The 21,048-nt window shown below is 40.7% G+C and overlaps 1 protein-coding gene and 1 non-coding gene across 5 annotated transcripts in view; one reads left to right on the top strand and one right to left on the bottom strand.

Annotated features, from left to right (window-relative positions):
* LOC101605273 (cyclic AMP-dependent transcription factor ATF-7) overlaps window positions 1–21,048 on the top strand; it is a 142,329-nt gene that overhangs the window by 2,938 nt on the left and 118,343 nt on the right. The window lies entirely within an intron of this gene.
* On the bottom strand, window positions 12,057–12,164 carry LOC123461858. The gene has a single exon (XR_006637922.1). It is a non-coding gene; the product is annotated as a U6 spliceosomal RNA (small nuclear RNA).

Below are 21,048 nucleotides of genomic sequence, written 5' to 3'. Positions count from 1 at the left end.
AGGGAGTCAGTATTCGCTTCTGTCCATGTGTGACAGGAGGGGCCTTTTCCCCTAGGAGGGAATTTTAGGTGGAGCAAATGGTACTGTCAAGGGCTTCATGGAGGCAACTCTTGGGACAGACTAGTATACAATGGCACCCTATTCCTTGATAAAGGTAGGGAAGGTACAGATTTTGTTTCTTTTGAGAAAAACAAATGAGGCATTCATTAAAATGGAAAAATGTCCATTGCTTTTGATGTTGATTTTTTTCTGAAAATGTTTCTGTGATTTTGGAGTTCATTAAAAAGTCTTCTGTCACATTTATTTGTTTGTTTTTTATTTTTTTCTTTTATGTTTATTTATTTATTTGAAAGTGACAGAGAAAGAGGCAGAGAGAGAGAGAATGGGCACGCCAGGGCCTCCATCCACTGCAAACGAACTCCAGATGCATGTGCCCCCTTGGGCATCTGGCTAATGTGGGTCCTGGGGAATCGAGCCTTGAACCAGGGTCCTTAGGCTTCACAGGCAAGTGCTTAACCGCTAAGCTATCTCTCCAGCTCTATTTTTTTTATTTTTATGAAAGAGAGAGAGAGAGAATTGGCGCACCAGGGCCTCTAGCCACTGCAGTCAAACTCCAGACATGTGCACCACCTTGTGTGCATGTATGAACTTGGGTGCATGTGTCACCTTGTGTATCTGGCTTACATGGGTTCTGGGGAGTTGAACCCGGATTCTTAGGCATCACAGGCAAGTGCCTTACCTGCTAAGCCATCTCTCCAGCCCCTTCTGTCACATTTAAAAACATGTCAAAGAAACAATTTTTAAGTGTCTTTGACATGTACTCATTTTTAAATGTTGCCTTCTAAATAGGCTTCTTTGATCCACTGTATTTATAGGTAAAAATACATCATATTGGAATTCTTTGATGGATGATGATATTTTAACTTCTGGGTTCTGAAAGTAAAAGGTTCCCACTTACAGATACCCTGCTCCATTATTGTGGCTCAACTTTTAGGACATTCTTTATGTGGTGCTGAAGCTCTTTAAGTCTGTCATCTGAAGCCACAAAATAAAACTAATTACTTATGAACATGGTAGACCAAATATCTGATGGCATTTATGCCTCACTTAGACACTTCTTTCTGGGTAAATAAATCAACTTCTTGGACTGGAGAGATGGCTTAGAAGTTAAGGCATTTGCCTGCAAAGTCTAAGGACCCAGGTTCAGTTCCCTTGTACCCATATAAACTAGATGCACAAAGTGGCTCATGTGTCTGGAGTTCATTTGCAGTAGCTACAGGTCCTTGCATGCCCATTCTATCTGCCTGTTTTGTTTTGTTTTTTTTCTCTCTCTCTCTGAAATAAATGAATAAAATATTTTTTAAAATAAAAAAATCAACTGCTTTCAGCTCTTCTTTTTTAATTAATTAATTAATTTTTAAAAATATATTTTATTTATTTATTTGAGAGTGAGAAAGAGGCAGAGAGAGAGAGAATAGGCATGGTAGGGCTTCCAGCCACTGCAAACAAACTCCATATCTATGCCCCCTTGTGCATCTGGCTTACATGGGTCCTAGAAAATTGAACTGGAATCCTTTGGCTTTGCAGGCAAACACCTTAACCGCTAAGCCGTCTCTCCAGCCCAATTAATTTATTTTTATATAAATATTTGTAAAGTTTAAAAAATATTATTTATTTATTTGTTTGAGAGGGGGGAGGACTCAGGGGGGGGAGAGAGAGAATGGATATGCCAGCGTCTGTAGCTACTGCAGATGAACTCCAGACACATGAGCCACCTGTGCATCTGGCTTACATGGTTACTGGGGAATCGAAACTGGGTTCTTAGGCTTCACAGGCAAATGCCTTAACTGCTAAGCCATGTCTCCTGCCCTTTAATTTATTTTTTATTAGCATACAAAGAAGTAGGTTTCATAATAGTGTTTTCAAACATTTTTTGTTTCCGTGTTTTAAATTTATTTATTTGCAAGCAGAGAGAGAGAGAGAGAAAGAGACAGAGGCAGAGAAGAAAGACAGAGAAAGAGAATGGTTGTACCAGGGCCTGTAGCCATTGCAAAGAAACTCCAGATGCATGCGCCTTTGTGCATCTAGCTTATGTGGATCCTGGGAAATCGAACCTGGGTCCTTTGGCCTTGCAGGCAAGTGCCTAACTGCTAAGCAATCTCTCCAGCCCTTTTTTTCTTCTTTCAAAAAAAATATATATATTTGAGACAGAAAGAGAGAGGCATGGAGAGATAGTGAGGATGTGCCAGGGCCTCCTGCCACTGCAAACTCCAGACGCATGCACCACTTTGGGCATTTGGCTTTTATGTGGATACTGGGGAATCAAACCTGGGCCATCAGGCTTTGCAAGCAAGCACTTTTAATGGCTGAACCATCTTTCCAGCTCTCCATGCCCAGGAAAGCACTTTTTTTTTTTTAATTTTTAATTTATTTATTTGAGAGCGACAGACACAGAGAGAAAGACAGATAGAGGGAGAGAGAGAGGGAATGGGCGCGCCAGGGCCTCCAGCCTCTGCAAACGAACTCCAGATGCGTGCGCCCCCTTGTGCATCTGGCTAACGTGGGACCTGGGGAACCGAGCCTCAAACCGGGGTCCTTAGGCTTCACAGGCAAGCGCTTAACCGCTAAGCCATCTTTCCAGCCCAGGAAAGCACTTCTTTAAATGGACTTTTAAATTTATTTCAGGCTCTTTAGCTTAGTGGCCAGTTTTTAGGGTTTCTTTTTCAGTTTGAAATACAACATCTCGGATGGGGTTTGGGGAACATGGCTTCTCTTTACATTCTGTAACTCTTTTTTTAAAAAAATATTTTATTTTAATTTATTTATTAGAGACAGAGAGAGAGAGTGAGAATGGGCATGCCAGGAACTCTAGCCACAGCAAACAAACTCCTGATGCATGCACCACCATGTGCATCTGGCTTATGTGGGACCTAGAGAATTGAACCTGGGTCCTTAGGCTTCACAGGCAAGCATCTTAACCACTGAGCCATCTCTCCAGTCCTCTGTACCTCTTTCTCTGTTTGTTTTTAGATATGTTCTTGCTATTTAGCCCTGGCTGGCCTAGAATTTACAATGTTGCCCTGGCTGTCTCAAACTTGCAGTAACCTTCTTGCTCACCCTCCTCAATGGTAGGTTTATAGGTGGGTTAAAGTGGTTGGTACCATGCTCAGTTGATAACCTGTGTTCTTTCTCTCTTTCTCTCTCTCTCTCTCTCTCTCTCTGTGTGTGTGTGTGTGTGTGTGTGTGTGTGTGTGTGTGTTGTCTTTTGAGACAATGTCTTACTATGTTGCCGAGTCTAACTTCCAACTCACAATCCTTTTATTTTAGCCTCTGGAATGCTAGGATTATAGGCACGCATATCACCATGCCTGGCTTTAATTGTCTAATACTAGCATTTATAGACTGCTACAAACTTGCCGATTGTGTGTGTGTGTGTGTTGAGGCAGAGTCTCACTGAAGCCCAGGCTGACTTAGAATTTACTCTGTAGCCCAGGCTGGTCTCCAGCTCATGGTGATCCTCCTTCCTCAGCCTCCCTAGTGCTGGGATTATTATTATTTGAACCATACCAGGTTCAAATTTGCTAATTGTTTATAATCTATTCAATTCATTTTAGAGTCTTCTTGGGAAATAGTATCTATTTTAGTCAACAATTTCTGTATTCTACCCTTCCTTCCCCACATTTAAAAAAATTATGATAATATAGGTCTACTATCCCAACTACTTGGTAACTGAAGCAGGAGAAATGTCTAAGACCAACTTGGGTGAGTGAGTGTCTCAAAAACTAAAAACAGAAACTAGGCATGGTGGCTCACACCTGTAATCCCAGCACTAACAAGGCTAAAGCAGGTGGGTTGCTGTGAGCTTGAGGCTATCCTGGAGTACATAGTGAGTTCAGGACAGCCAGAGTCATAGAGTGAGACCCTGTCTCAGAAAGAAAGAAGCGAGAGGGAGGAAGAAGGAAAAACAGCAAAAGAAAAATAGGGCTTAGCTGGGCTAGAGTAAGACCTTACCTTGAAAAACAACAAAAAATAAAAAAAAAATAAAAAAAAATAAAATAGGGCTTAGGCCAGGCGTAGTGGCACATGCCTTTAATACCAGCACTTGAGAAACTTAAGGTAGGAGGACTGCTATGAGTTTGAAGCCAGCCTGAGACTACAGAGTGAATTCCAGGTCAGCCTGGGCTAGAAAGAGACCCTACCTTGAAACCAAACCAAACCAAACAAACAAACAAACAAAAAACAGAGCTGGTCGGTTATAGAGCTATATTCAAGGTCCTAAATTCAGTCCCAAGTACTTCAGAAATAAATTTAAAATTAAAAACAAAATTTTGTGGCTGGTAAAATGGTTTAGCAGTTAAGGCATTTGCCTGTGAAGCCTAACGATCCCCAGTTCGGATTCCCCAGGACCCACGTAAGCCAGATGCACAAGGGGGCATGTGCGTCTGGAGTTCATTTGTAGTGGCTAGAGGTCTTGGCATGCCCATTCTCTCTCTCTCCCTCTTTCTGTATCATATAAAAAATAAATAAAAATAAAACAATTTAAGCTGGGCGTGGTGTTGCACATCTTTATGAAAAAAAAATTATTTGAGAGAGAGAATGGGCACACCAGGGCCTCTAGCCACTGCAAGTGAACTCCAGACGCATGCGTCACCTTGTGCATCTGGCTTACGTGGGTCCTGGGGAATCCAACCTGGGTACTTAGGCTTTACAGGCATATATCTTAACCACTAAGCCATCTCTCCAGCCCTAAAAACACAAAATTTGGATTTTTCTCCATTTCTAGGACTTCCGGCCCTGCTTGCTTTTCTTCCTCTTCTGTAATTATGGAATGACTACAGAGTTAGTCATCAAGAAGCTCAGATCTCTGTTATTGGGGCATTTTTCTTTTGTATTTAGATGAAACTCTTTTAGGAGGAAACTTTATTCCCAGAACATTTTAACTTAGAAATCAAAGAATTAGCTGGGTGTGGTGGCACACGCCTTTAATCCCAGCACTTGGGAGGCAGAGGTAGGAGGATCACCATGAGTTCAAGGCCCCCCTGAGACTACATAGTGAATTCCAGGTCAGCCTGAGCTAGAGTGAGACCCTACCTTGAAAAACTAAAAATAAATAAATAAAAAAATTAGAAGAGTTATCTTGCAGCTTCCTTATTGACATTTCTGATTTAGAACTGTTATCCTTTTTTTGTTTGGAATATAAGCCTACACCAACTATGCATACACACAAGCACAAACTCAACTGCCATTGTAGTTTGTTGGCATTGTATTATGTTTGCCAGACTGTGTTCTGGAGGAGAAATGGAGCTCCAAACCAGAAGACATCTCTAGGGACTGAAGATTTTATATTGGCAGCCAACAGCTTTCCTGCATGTTAATTTTAGACTTGACAGTTAAATTTATGTTTGAGCAATTTTAGTTGATAAACACATCTTTAAAGCACCTTCCTCTTTTGGGTTTTAATTTTTACTTTCATTTTAAAAATGACAAATTATAAATAGAAATGGTTGTGCTAATTAAAGCAGATACTATTAGTAAGGGAATATATGCATTTTGAAAAATATACTTTGTCATCTTTCTTCTGTTGTTAGTTGTGGATTCTCCTGGAAAGCAGAAGGGTAGGCTTACTGACCCCTCAAGGTCCTTTCTAGTCTAAACACTCATCAAGAAGCTCAGATCCAGGAATTTACTGTTGAAAACCAGGCAGAAAATAGAGCGTAACAAAAATGAAATAGAAATGATTCTACTGATCAGTGGGAATGGAAAGCAAAAAGTAAGAAAGCAAATAACTTTTAACTAAAATAAAGCACAAATCCATTATAACAAATATTTGCAATAGAGTCATTTCATATCTTAAAACTATTTTAGCATGAAATTTTCTTTTCAGAATTTCCCTGGTTGACACTTGGTTTTGAAAAGATGTTTGGTGGTTTTATTTTTCTGTTAAACCATAGTATTTTGTTTAGAAACTTTTGTCTTTTGTATAATGTACCGACTAAATACAGTGAAGCAAAATTCAGTTAAGGGCTGGAGAAATGGCTTAGTGGTTAAGGCATTTGCCGGCAAAGCCAAAGGACCCAATTCCCCAGATTCAATTCCCCAGGACCCATGTAAAGCCATGTGCACAAGGTGGTGCATGCATCTGAAGTTCATTTGCAGTGGCTGGAGGCCCTGGTGTGTCCATTCTCTGCCCTTCTCTCTCTCAAGTAAATAAAAATATATTTTAAAATATTAAAAAATTTAGTTCAGTTTTGAAAGTAAACATTGTTGTATATCTCTCTTGGAGAAGATTGAGGATTGTTTTAACTCAAGAATAGGTAAACTTATCACATTCTTTAAAAAATATTTTTATTTATTTGCAAGCAGAGAAAAAGAGAGAGAAAAGAAGAGAAAAATGATACATATAGAGAGAATGGGCACACCAGGGCCTCCAGCCGCTGCAAACTCCAATGCTTGTGCCACTTTGTAAATCTGGCTTTATGTGTATACTAGAGAATTGAACATGGGTCGTTAGCCTTTGTAGACAAGTACTGTAATTGCTGAGCCATCTCTCTAGGCCTTATTTCATTCTTAAAACCTTGTAGGCTGACATATAGGAAAGATTCCTAATTAAACCAAAGGTGAGTTAGTATGGTAATCTTATGAAATCTTGTGTTTAAAACCAGACTCATTACCAATTCATAACTTGTTTTTTTCTCATCTTTTGGCAATTTTAATCCTAAACAAATGTTCTCATAATTTGAAAACAGACTTTGCAAAGAGTTTTTTTTTTTCAGTACTGAATTCTTCCTAATAAAAACCAGTTTATGAAAGTCTAATGGAAGCCAAGGTTTAGCTTAAAAAGTTACTTGGTGAGAGGCTTGGGCCTCTGTGGTTATGGCTCTTCCATCGTCTGTCTCATAAAATCTAACTTGTCCTCTTTAAGTGGAATTATGTACTATCATCTTATCAGGTAGAATGCTGCTTTCTGAGGTAAAAAGGGAAGGTGTATATACTGTATTCATCAAATTTTATTTGAAAATGAAGAGTTAAGATGCAGTAGGGAAAAAAATTTTTTTTCCAGGTTTTGTTTTGTTTTTCGAGGTAGTAGGGTCTCACACTAGCTGATCTGGAATTCACTATGTAGTCTCAGGGTGGCCTTGAACTCACAGCAATCCTCCTGCCTCTGCCTCCCAAATGTGGGATTAAAGGCATGTGTCACCACGCCTGGACAGTTGTTTTTTTTTTTTGTTGTTTTTTTTTTTAGAAGAAAAAGGAGGGGCTGGGAATATATCTCAGTAAAACAGTACATTACTTGACATATGCAAGGGTCTGAGTTGAAACCCTAGCACCTAAAACCACCACCAGCAGCCATCCTTTTAAAAATATGCTTGGCTCTCCTAAAATCAAGATTTATTGTAACATGTGATTGCTGTAAATGACTTATTTGATACTGTTTCTTGCTAGTATCATTTATTAAAGTTTCATCAAATTTGAATAACACTAAGTTGGTTTTAATATTGACTTTATTTTAATATATTTCTAATATCAACATGGATCCCATAGCACCATTTTTTCATGAACTTTTTAAAAAAATATTTTTTTAATTTATTTAAGAGACTGGGAGATAGAGGCAAAGAGAGAGAAAAAATGGGCGGGCTAGGGCTTTCAGCTGCATGTGCCACCTTATGCATCTGGCTTACATGGGTTCCGCAGAGTTGAACCTGGATCCTTTGGCTTTTCAGGCAATGCCTTAACCGCTAAGCCATCTCCAGTCTATGAACTTAGTTTTTAAAGTCTTCCTCAAACTATTTTGCTAATCTTGTTTAGAACTAGTGAATGTTATTCAGTGAATATTGGAATTCTGCCAGATAGATTGCTGTTTTTCACAGATTTTACAAACAAATTGTGGGGCTGGAGGGATTGTTCAGTGGTTAAGGCATTTCTTGCTAACCCTAATTGAACCCTGGGTTTGATTCCTCAGTACCCATGTAAAGCCAGATGCATGGAGTGGGACATGCATCAGGTTCATTTGCAGTGACTGGAGGCCCTGACACACTCACTACCTCTTTCTCCATCTCCCTCCCTCCCCCTCCTTCCCTCTCTCTCTCTCCTTACAAATTTAAAAAAAAAAAAAGCTGGAGTGATGGTTCATTTGGTAAAGTTCTTGTTGTACAAGTATGAAGGCTTGTGTTCATATCCTTTGCACCCACATAAATGTCAGATGTGGTGATATGGTCTGTAATCCCAGCACTTGAGAGGTCAAGATAAGCAGATCCCTAGGGTAAACTGACTAGTTACACTAGCTAAATTGGTGAGCTCTGGGTTCAGTGGGAGATCCTTTCAAAAGATAGGTGGAAAGTGCTTGCACAATCATATATATATGAACACACATGCACACAGATACATTTGTGCCCTCCAAAATTAGATCTTTTGGGGGCTTTACCCCCTCTTACCTTCTCATGAGTAGGAGCTCTTCATAATCTCTCTTCTTTCTTTCTCTTAATCTAATAAATTCTGTCTAAGCTTAAAAAAAAACTAGATATTTTTGTCTAGCACTTCTACACTACACCACATGCTTATTGTGAACTGTTCTAGTTTTTTCCTATTCAGAATTAAACTCATACTGAGGTCTTAATAGTAAAGTCTATCTGGGCATGATGGCTCACCCCTGGAACCCAGCACTTAGAAAACATAGGCAGGACAATTCCTGTGAGTTCAAAGCCAGACTGGCCTACATATTGAGTTCCAAGCCAGCCTGAGTGACATAGTGAAACCTTATGTCAAAAACAAACAAGCGGGCTGGAGAAATGGCTTAGTGGTTAAGCGCTTGCCTATGAAGCCTAAGGACCCCGGTTCAAGGCTCAATTCCCCAGGACCCACGTTAGCCAGATGCACAAGGGGGCGCACGCATCTGGAGTTCCTTTGCAGTGGCGGGAGCCCTGGCATGCCCATTCAATCTCTTTCTCTCTCTCTCTCTCTCTGTCACACTCAAATAAATAAATAAAATTAAAACAAACAAACAAAAAAAAACAAACAAACAAGCAGCTGAGTATGGTGGCACTTGGGAGGCTGAGGCAAGAGGATCACTGTGAGTTCAAGGCCAGCCTGCAGCCACTGAGTGAGTTCCACATCAGCCTGGTCTAGAATGAGACCCTGCTTCAAAAAGAAAAAAAAAAAAAGCTTCATGTTTGTTGTCTTTGGCCTAAACCCCATAAAGATTTAAATTTGATTCTTCTGGGTCGGGGAGAAGGCTCAGTGGGTAAAGTGCTTGCAGCATAAGCATGAAGACCTGAGTTCAGATCCCAGAACCCACACAACACTGTATGCACTAATACACATCTGTAATCCCAGCACCCCTACAATAAGATGGAAGGCAGAGACAAGAGAATGACCAGAAGCTTATGGACTAGCCAACCTAGCAAATACCATGAAGAAAAGAGCCTGCCTTAATTAAACAAGGTGGATATTGGAAGGCAAGGCCCACCACACCTGAGGCTGTCCTCTGACTTCTACATACCAGCCATGGTATATGCATACTCCTAACCCACACAAACACGTATTATACACATACACAAGTTTTTAAAATTGTTTCAAATATTTTATTTATTTATTTGCAGGCAGAGAGAGAAGAGAGACAGACAGAGAGAATGGCTGGCCCAGGGCCTCCAGCCCCTGGTCTAATCTAGGTCCTTAGGCTTTACAGTCAGGTGCCTTAACCACTGAGCAATCTCTCCAGCCCACAAGTTTAAAAAATATATATTTTCTTTATTATTCATTTGTGAGCAGAGAGAGAGAGTGGTGAGGGGGGGTGAGAATGAGCACACCAGGGCCTCTTGCCACTGCAAATGGAACTCCAAAGTTACATGTCACTATGTGCATCTGGCTCCACGTGGATGCTGGGTAAAGAACCCTGGCTGTCAGATTTTGCAAGCAAGCACCTTTAACCACTGAGCCATCTCTCCAGCCCCAATATATATATATATAATTTTTTTTAAGATCAATTTTTTGAACTTGGCATAGTGGTTCGTACCTCTCATCCAGCTACTTGGGAAGCTGATACAAAATGATTGTTAAGTTCAAGACCAGCCTAGGCAATATGGCAAAACTGTCTCCAAAACAAACAAGAAAGGGGAGGGGGGACTACTGGGGCTGTAGCACAGTGCTTATCTAGAATGTAAGCAGGCAGTCTAAGTTCTTCCTCACACATAAACTCAGGCATGGTGGCACACACCTGCAACCCTAGCACTTGAGAGGTGGAAATAGGAGGCTCATAAGTTCAAAGTCATCCTATGCTACACTGTAAATTCCAAGACTGCCTGAAGTACATGAGACATTGTCGCAAATAAACAAAAAAACAGTGCTTTGAGCTGATTGCTTGGGTTTTTTGGTTTGTTTGTTTTTTCACTTATTTGTTTATTTGAGAGTAACAGACAGAGAAAGAGGCAGATAGAGAGAGAGAAAGAATGGGCATGCCAGGGCCTCCAGACACTGTAAACAAACTCCGGATGCATGCGCCCCCTTGTGCGTCTGGCTAACTGGGTCCTGGAAATCGAGCCTTGAACCGGGGTCCTTAGGCTTCATAGACAAGCACTTAACCGCTAAGCCATCTCTACAACCCCTTATTTGTTTGTTTGTTTGTTTTGTTTTGTTTTTCGAGGTAGGGTTTCGCTTCAGTCCTGGCTGACCTGGAATTCACTATGTAGTCTCAAAATGGCCTTGAACTCATGGTAATCCTCCTCTACCTCTGTCTCCCAAGAGCTGGGATTAAAGGTCACCACGCCAGGCTGATTGCTGTTGTTTAAAGATCATACTTTATCTGAAAATGAGCAGAAAACAAAACAAAATGTAAGCAGATGTGGAGATAGTCAGTAAAGTGCTCTCCTTGTAGACATGAAGACCTCAGTTCAATCCCTAGTACCCATACAAGTACCAGGTGTGGTGGTGTGCCCCTATAATCCCAGCTCTGGGGAGGCAGACATAAAGATCCTGGCTGGAGCTCACAGGCTACCCTAATTGGTAAACCCCAGGCCAGTGAGAAACCTTAACTGAAAACAAGTAGAATCCCTGAGGATGGACAACTAAAGTTGTCCTCTGGTTTCCACACATATGCATATTCATGCATACCCCACAAATACACATATGCATATCACACACATACAAATGCAAAAACATTTTAGATTTTGATTTGTTAATTATTGAGGCAGGGTCTTGCTATTTAGTCTAAACTGGCCTGGAACTAGCTATATAGCCAAGCCTGCCCTTGAACTTGTGATCCTCCTACCTCTGCTCCCAAGTGTTGGTATTATAAGCACGTGCCCACCATGCTTGACCAAAACAGTTTTAACTGTATGGTTTTTGTTGTTGTTTGAGACAGGATCTCACTGTGTGGTCCAGTCTAGCATTGAACTCATGATCCTCTTGCTTCTACTTTCTAAGAGCTGGGGTTATGGCATATGCCATCACACCTGGCTTCGTATGATTTTTTATTAATATCTTGCTAGTTTCCAACATTTTTTCTACTTCTAAATGCACATTGAGCAGACAAGGAGTATAGTTCAAGGTAGAGCTAGACTAACATTCTTGAGACCCCGAGTTCAGTCCTTAGCATTGCAAAAAGTAAAAGTTAGGGGCTAGAGGGATGGTTTAGTGATTAATACACTTGTCTGTGAAGGCTAAGGATGAGAGTTTGATTCCCCACTACCCACACAAGCCAAATGCACAAGGCGTTGCATACGTCTGGAGTTTATTTGCAGTGGATAAAGGCCCTGGTGTCCCCATTCTTTTTCTCTCCCACTCTCTCAAATAAATAACTAAATAAAATATTTTCAAATATGGAGTGCTTGAACTAGAGATATGGCTTAGTGGTTAGGGCACTTGCCTGCGGAGCCTAAGGACCCAAGTTCAATTCTCCAGGTCCCACATTAGCCAGATGCACATGGTGGTACATGCATCTGGAATTCGTTTGCAATGGCTAGAGGCCCTGGTGTGCCCATTCTCACTCCCTCACTCTGTCTCTCTCTCCCTCTGTCACCAATAAATAAATAAAAGTTCCCATTAAGAAAGGAAAGTTTAAAAAAAAAAATATGGAGTGCTTTACAAATTTGCATGTCATACTTGTGTAGAGGCCATGTTTATCTTCTCTGTATTATTCCAGTTTTTAGTATATGTACTGCCAAAACAAGCACAAATAAAATACTTTTAATAAATAAAAATATTTAAATACTTAAAAAGATAAAAATTAAAGCTAAAGAGCAAATCAAGTCAACGATAGGTACAATGTTTTCTATTATTTCTACTTTTGCTTTCCTGTTGTCATTTTAACAAGTTTTAGGGTTTTTTTTTTTTTTTTTTTTGCTTTATTAATCTTTCTGGGGATAGTTCTAAATAGTTTCTTTTTTTTTCTTTCTTTTTTAAATTTTTTTTATTTTCACAATTTTTATTAACATTTTCCATAATTATAAAAAATATCCCATGGTAATACCTCCCCCCTAAATAGCTTCTTGAATCTTCCAAAACTCTCAAGAGCCTTAAAAACAAAAAAAAAAAAAACTTCTAGTCAAGTAGTTGCCTACATAAAACTGTTTTCAGATAGGCTCTAAGCTTTGGCCGTGTGTTGCCTAACTTATGATTCAGCCTAATTCTCACCCACATGTGTTTTCCATCATTTGGTGCAAAACTATTTGGTCTACTTAGCTGGCTCCTTTCTTTGAAACCTGTTCCTTCTTGCCTGAGCCTGAAATCCAGAAGTAATTTTCAACTTTGTTTGACTGTTCTATCTAGGTACTCTGTTGTTCTTGTATTTCTTTTATTTTTATTTTTATTTTTTGGTTTTTCGAGGTAGAGTCTTGCTGTAGCCCAGGCTGACCTGAAATCCACTGTGTAGTCTCAGGGTGGCCTTGAACCCACGGCAATCCTCCTACCTCTGCCTCCCGAGTGCAGGAATTAAAGGCATGTGCCACTACACCCAACTCTGTTCTTTTTTTTTTTTTTTTTTTGGTTTCTTGAGGTAAGGTCTCAGTGTAGCCCAGGCTAACCTGGAATTCACTCTAGTCTTATGGTGGCCTCAAATTCACAGTGATCCTCCTACCTCTGCCTCCTGAATGCTGGGATTAAACATGTGTGCCACCACACCTGGTGTGTTTTTGTATTTCTTTTTTGTTGTTGTTGTTTGTTTATTTTTATTTATTTGAGAGCGACAGACAGAGAAAGGCAGATAGAGAGAGAGAGAGAGAGAGAGAGAAGAGAAGGGCACGCCAGGACCTCCAGCCACTGCACATGAACTCCAGACACATGCGCCCCCTTGTGCATCTGGCTAATGTGGGTCCTAGAGAATCGAGCCTTGAACCGGGGTCCTTAGGCTTCACAGGCAAGCACTTAACTGCTAAGCCATCTCTCCAGCCCTGTTTTTGTATTTCTTAGACCAGTGGGTCTCCAAGCTTTTTGTGTCGGTACACAGCCTTTTATACTTTTAAAGATTATTAAGGACTTGGCTTTATTTATTGTTCCCAGGTGGTACCTTTGTCTTCCTTTATAAACTGTCTTTTTCTATTACCTTAAAAAATTATTGAGGGGCCGGGAAGATGGCTTGAAAGATGCTTGCTTGGAAAGCCTGACAACCTGGATTCAATTTCCCAGTACCCACATAAAGCCAGATGCACAGAATACCTCATGAGTCTGGAGTTCATTTGTAGTGGCAAGAGGTCTTGGCATGTCCATTCTCTGTCTGTCTGTCTCTCTCCATTTCTTTTCTCCTAAATAAACAAATAATTGAGGACTCAACAGCTGAGCCTGGTAGCTCATACCTGTAATCCTAGCACTTGGGAGGTAGAAGCTAGACCATCACTGGGGGTTTAAGTCTAGCTAAGCTGATTAGTAAGTTTCAGACCAGTATGGGCTATAAAATGAGACCCTATCTCAAAAACACAAAATTGGGCTGGAGAGATGGCTTAGCATTTAAAGGCACATGGCTGCAAAGCCTTTGATTCCCCAAGACCTACATAAAGCCCAATGCACAAAGTGACACATATGTTTGGAGTTCATTTGCAATGGCTGAAGGGCCTGGTGCACTCATTCTCTTTCTCTCTTCTTGTAAATAAATAAGTAATATATTTAATAGTTTATTTATTTACATGAGAGAGAGAATTGGCACTCTAGGTGTCCAGCCACTGAAATCAAACTCCAGACACATGTGCCACCATGTGCATCTGGCTTACAAATGGGTTCTGGGGAATTTAACCTGGGTCCTTTGGCTTCGTGGGCAATTGCTTTAACCTTTAAGCCATCTCTCCAGCCCACAAAGTACAATGTTAAAAGAAAGTTATTGAGGATTCTAAAGAATTTTTTTTGCTTATCTCAATTATATCTGTTGACATTTATCATGTTTGAGATAAAAAAGACACATTTAACATTTATTAATTTATTTTGAAATAATAATATACTCATTACACTTTAACAAATATAGGTATATCTGTAGTTTTAGAAGAAAAATAAAAAGGAAGAGCTTTAAGTTTTTTGATGTCTGGTTTAACAAAAAAAATTTGCTTTTGACAAAAAGCATCTGTTTTTGCCAGGCATGGTGGTGCTCATGTTTAGTCCTCGTGCTCAGGAAGCAGAGGTAGGAGGATAACTATGAGTTTGAGGCCAGCCTGGGCCTACAGAGTGAATTCCAGGTCAGCCTCAGCTAAAGTGAGACCCTGCTTTGAAAATACTAAAGAAATAAAGAAAAGCTGGGTGTGGAGGCAGAAGTAGGAGGATTACTGTGAGTTCAAGGCCAGCCTGAGAATACAGAGTGAATTCCAGGTCAGCCTGGGCTAGAGTGACCCTACCTTGAAAAAATAAAAAATAGAACTGGGCGTGGTGGTGCCTGCCTTTAATCCCAGCACTCAGGAAGCAGAGGTAGGAGGATTGCCATGAGTTCGAGGCCACCTTGAGACTACATAGTGAATTCCAGGTCAGCTTGAGCTAGAGTGAGACCTTACCTCGAAAAACAAACAAACAAAAATAAAAAATAATCTGTTTTCTCATATCTGCCTTTGCATTTAATTTATTAAGTTATATTGTTTTGCTTTTGGTATATGAAGGAATAGGGATATATAAAATTTCCTTCAGAAAAAGAAAAGATTATTTTCAGATAGTTGTAAATAGTCCTTGAATATAATACCAAAATCTTAAAAATGATAATTTCAGAAAGGTTAACTATAGGGTAAATCTGAAACCACATCTGTGAACTTTTCATACCGCTCCATTGAAATATATTGCTCTGGCTTTTTACATATAACTTTTTTTTCTTCAATCTTTTTTATTATTAACAACTTCATGATTATAAAAAAATATCCCGTGGGAATGCCCTCCCTCCTCCCACTTTCCCCTTTGAAACTCCATTCTCCATCATATCTCCTCCCCCTCTCAATCAGTCTCTCTTATTTTGATGTCATGATCTTTTCCTCCTGTTATGATAGTCTTGTGTAGGTAGTGTCAGGCACTGTGAGGTCATGGATATCCAGGCCATTTTATGTCTGGGGGGTACATAGATTTTTTATCGGAATGATTTTTAACCCCATGTAAATGTGTTAAAGATCTAAGTGATCCCTATAGTTACTTTGAAAGCTAATATGTTACAGTGCCACACTTGAGAGAGAGAGAGAGAGAGAGAGAGAATGGGTGCACCAGGACCTCCAGCCATTGCAGACAGACTCCATACACATATGCCACCTTGTGCTTCTGGCTTACAGGGGTCCTGGGGAATCCAATCGAGGTCCTTTGGCTTCGCAGGTAAGCGCCTTAACCACTAAGCCATCTCTCCACATTGTTTCCACATATTTTCTCCCATATAAAGATCCTATCCTTTAATTTTCATATATGTGTGTAAATTATGTAGGCATGAGTATATAGGTCAGGAAACTAGAAAGGGGCCTAAGAAAGGGGGAAAACCTTGAGAGGGGTAGGGAGGGTAATGAACACGTGATATGAAAGTACAAAGGAGAATACTGATGGTGGAAGGGTATAAATGGGTTGAGGGACAGGGAGATTGGGGCTTGGAGGATATTGGATAAAGCGCTTGCCATACAAGCTATAAGGACCAGGGTTTGGATCCCCAGCACCTACTTAAGTGCTGGGAGAGCATGGTAACCCACGTGTAATTCCAGCACTCTGGAGGAAGAGATGGGGATCCCTGGGGCAAGCTTGCTAGACTCATTGAATAGGCAAGCCCTAGGTTTATGTAAAAGACCATGTAATAAGGTGGAGAGTGATTGAATAAAACACTGGAGGTCAAACCTGTCCTCCACATGCATCCATACATGTGAACATGCATACACATGTGCATCCATACATGTGAACATGTGTCAGTAGGTCCTGGAAGTTAACACAGGAAGAACTACCTTGAACTGTTTGGTTGACCTGTTGGTACAGGTTTAAGTTTGCACCATGTCTGTTTTCTGTATGGAACTGGTAGTATATAATTTTAGACTTAAAAAAATATTTTTTTTGAGAGAGAGGGAGAGAAAATGGGCATACCAGAATCTCTTGCCACTACAAACAACTCCAGTGCATGGGTCACTTTGTATGTCTGGTTTTAGGTGGGTACTAAGGAAGTGAATCCAGATCATTAATGGCTTTGCAAGCAAGCATCTTTAACCTCTGAGCCATCTCTCCAGTTCAGGCTGATCTGGAACTCACTCTGTAGATTGGCTTCGAACTCGTAGTGATCCTCCTATCTCTGCCTCCCTGGTGCTGGGATTAAAGACCTTTTTTTTTCAAGGTAGGGTCTCATTCTAGCCCAGGCTGACCTGGAATTCACTATGTACTGTCAGGGTGGACTCAAACTCAGGGCGATCCTCCTACCTCTGCCTCTCGAGTCCTGGGATTAAAGGTGTGCGCCACCACACCTGGCTCTAGTTTTAGACATTTTTTATGATCCTTTGTGAATTTAATTTTCCAGTTGATTTTAGTACAGAGTGAGCAATTTTGTACGACATTGTAATTTACTATTTAGTGCTTTAGGTAAGTACAGATTTTTTTCCCATACATATATTAGATCTCATTCACATTGCAACTTTTTAAAAATATTTTTATTTATTTATTTGAGAGAGAGAAAAAGGGAGAGAGAGGGAGAGAATGGGTGCACCAGGGCCTCCAGCCACTCAAACGAATTCCAGATGCACGCACCCTTTGTGCATCTGGCTTACGTGAGTCCTGGAGAATTGAACCGGGATCCTTTGGCTTTGCAGGCAAATGTCTTAACAGCTAAGCCATCCAGCCCCAATGTATTTTATTTATTTATTTATTTGAAAGAGAGCACGCCAGAGCCTCCAGCCACTGCAAACGAACTCCAGACACATGTAGCCCCTTGTGCACCTGGCTTACGTGAGTTCTGAAGAGTTGAACTGGATCCTTTGGCTTTGAAGGCAAATGCCTTAACCACTAAGCCATCTCTCCAGCCCATCTATTTATGTCTCTGTCTGTCTGTCTGTCTGTCTGTCTGTCTGTCTATCTATCTATCTATCTATCTATAAGAACCTTTACTCTTTTTAAATTTATTTTACTTATTTATTTGAGAGAGAGAAAGAGGCAAAGAGAGAGAAAGAGAGGAGAGAATGGGCACACCAGGGCCTCTAGCCACTGCAAACAAATTCCAAATGCATGCACCCTTGTGCATCTAGCTTATGTGAGTCCTGGAGAATTGAACCAGGATCCTTTGACTTTGTAGGCAAATGCCTTAACTGCTAACAACTGTCTCTCCAGCCCCCATATTTTCTTTGTCGCTTTGTTTTTTCAGTCAGGGTTTCAAACTAGCCCCAGCTGACCTAGAACTCACTCTCTAGCCCAGTCTGACCTTGAATACATTGTGATCATCCTATCTCAGAGGCTTTCTGTGTTGGGATTAAAGAAGTGAGCCATCATGCCTGACTCCCTTTTTTTTTTTTTTTAATTAATTTTTTATATATTTCTATTTGAGAAACAGAGAAAAAAGTACACAAAAAGAAAGAGAGAGAGAAGGCTGGAGAGATGGCTCAGTGGTTAAGGCATTTGCCTACAAAGCCAAAGGATCCTGGTTCAACTCTGCAGGACCCATGTAAGCCAGATGCATAAGGGGGCACATGCATTTGGAGTTTGTCTGCAGTGGCTGGAGGCCCTGGGGTGCCCATTCTCTCTCTCTCAAATAAATAAAATGTATTTTAAAAAGAGAGTGAGTGTGTGAATATGAGTACGCCAGAACCTCCTGCCACTGTAAATGAACTTTAAACATAGGCGCCACTTTGTGCATCTTGCTTTATATGAATACTGGAGAATTGAACCCAAGCTGTCAGGCTTTGCAAGCAAATGCCTTTAATGGCTGAGCCATCTCCCCAGCCCTCCCTTTTTTTGTTAACTGAGAGTTGTATTATTTTTAGTCAAACAAATCAACATTCTTCTTATTATATTACATTGTAATTTTGATTAATTAAAAGTTCTCTGTGGGGCTGGAGAGATGGCTTAGCGGTTAAGCACTTGCCTGTGAAGCCTAAGGATCCCGGTTCGAGGCTCAATTCCCCAGGACCCACGTTAGCCAGATGCACAAGGGGACACATGCGTCTGGAGTTTGTTTCTAGTGGCTGGAGGCCCTGGCATGCCCATTCTCTCTCTCTTTCTCCCTCCCTCTCTCTCTCTCTCTGCCTCTTTCTCTGTCACTTTCAAATAAATAAACATAAAACAAAAAATTTTAAAAGTTCTCTGTGATCATTATAGAAACTTTGAAAAGTAACAGTTCAAAAAAGAAAATAAAGTATGCTAGAATAAAGTTATCCCTAGAAAACCATTATTAACATTTTGATGGTAATTTTTTCATCTTTTTCTTTAAGATTTTTTTTTTTGTTTATTTTTATTTATTTAGCAGGGATCCTTAGGCTTCACAGGCAAGTGCCTAACCACTAAGCCATCTCTCCAGCCCTCTTCATCTTTTTATATGGTTAGCTCTTTTTTTTTTTGATTCTCACCTTTAATGTTTGCAGTCTGGCTGGGGCCGGTATAGTCATTTTGTCTTTTGAAGTTATTAAAATAAAAACTTTAAAAACTATAGCAGCAATAATTTTTGGCTCTTACATTCTTTCCACCACCTCTTCCGCAATGGACCCTGAGCCTTGGAAAGTGTGATAGAGATATTACAGTGCTGAGCACTCCTGTCACTTCTTCCCAGCACCATGATGCCTTCTGAGTCATCCCAAGGTCACTGTGATCTGAAGAGAGAAGGTTCTCAACCAAAAGTGAGAGTAGCATTAATATAAGAGTATGAACATTAAGAGAAGTGCTTACTGGACAGTTTGATGAGCATAGTATATACATTTAGCAAGGCAGCAGCAGCAGCAGTAGCAGACATTACACCCCTAGGGCTCATGACTACCCCTGTTTTAGGTTTTCAGTATCAGGGACATATTTCCTCCCATGGAGCAGGCCTCCAGTCCAATTAGAGGGCAGTTGATTTCCACCATGACAGACGTGCCGCTGTTGTACCAGTTGACTCATTTGGCCTTGCTGGCAAAATGTAAGGCTTGCAGAGTCTACTATTGAGTACCTTCACTGGTGATTTCTCTCTTTCCCATTGAATTGCATGCAGAATGGCTTCTAACTTTCTGTCAGCTGGTCTACATGGAGGAGGTTATCAGTTCAGTTCCAGCAGGATTTTTCAGTGGCCTTGCAGCCCAAATACTGGCATTTTTCTTGATTACATTTTTTCAATTTAATTTTTGAGTATTTATTTGAGAGAGAGAGAGAGAGAGAGAGAGAGAGAGAGAGAGAGAGAGAGAGAGAATGGACACATGAGAGCCTCCAGCCACTGCAAACAAATTCCAGATACATGTGGCACCTTGTGCATCTGGCTTATGTGGGTCCTGGGGAATTGGGGAATTGAACCTGGATTCTTTGGCTTTGCAGGCAAATGCCTTAACCACTAAGCCATCTTTCCAGCCCTTGGTTTAAAACAAAAAATTTGGATCCAGGCATGGTGGCGCACACCTTTAATCCCAGCACTCAGGAGGCAGAGATGGAAGGGTTGCCATGAGTTCAAGGACAGCCTGGGACTACAGAGTGAGATCCAGGTCTGCCTGGGCCAGAGTGAGACTGTACCTCAAAAAAACAACAAAAAAAAATTGGAATAATATTGCATATATAGTTTTCTCAGTTTTTCACTTAATGTAGTTTTTCTCATGTCATCAAATAGTTTCCAAAATGTCATTTTTTTGCCTGTATATGTGCTATGCATACATAAATGTGTAGGCACTAGGGCACATGCACATGTATGTATGTGGAGGCCAGAGGTCAAAAAGTCAAGGTTCATCGCCAGGCATGGTGATACACACCTTTAATCCCAGCACTCAGGAGGCAGAGGTAGGAGGATCGCCGTGAGTTCGAGGCTACCCTGAGACTCCATAGTGATTCCAGGTCAGCCTGGGCTAGAGTGAGACCTTACCTTGAAAAACCAAAAAAAAAGAAAGTCAAGATTCTTTCTTCTTCTTCTACTTTTTTTTTTTTTTGAGGTAGAGGCTCATTGTAGCCCAGGCTGACCTGGAATTCACTATTTAGTCTCAGGGTGGCATTTATTTATTTGCACAGGTGAGGGGAAGCAAATAGAGGGAATGGGTGTGCCAGGGCCTCTAGTCACTGCAAACGATCTCCAGATGCATGCTCCACCTTTTGCATCTGGCTTGTGTGGATCCTGGGGAATCAACCCTGGGTTCTTAGGCTTCACAGGCAAGTACCTTAACTGTTAAACCATCTCTCCAGCCCAAGTGTCTTTCTTCAATCCACTCTCTACCATGTGTGTGTATGTATTTATTTATTTATTTTGTTTTTTTCAAGGTAGGGTCTCTAGTGCAGGCTGACCTGGAATTTGCTATGTAGTCTCAGGGTGGCCTCCAACTCATGATGATCCTCTTACCTGTGCCTCCCAAGTACTGGGATTAAAGGCATGCGCCTGGCTCCACCTTAATTTTTTTTGAGATAGGTTCTCACTGAAGCTGGAGCTCACCAATTCAGCTAGACTAGCTGAGTCCCAAAGGGTCTGCCACAGTACTGGGATTGTAGACACGTGCCACC

This window comes from Jaculus jaculus, chromosome 6 (assembly GCF_020740685.1).
Source record: "Jaculus jaculus isolate mJacJac1 chromosome 6, mJacJac1.mat.Y.cur, whole genome shotgun sequence".
In the NCBI taxonomy this organism is placed as follows: Eukaryota; Metazoa; Chordata; class Mammalia; order Rodentia; family Dipodidae; genus Jaculus; species Jaculus jaculus.
Note: the sequence above shows the minus strand (reverse complement) of the source record. Positions and strands in the feature narration are given on the sequence as shown.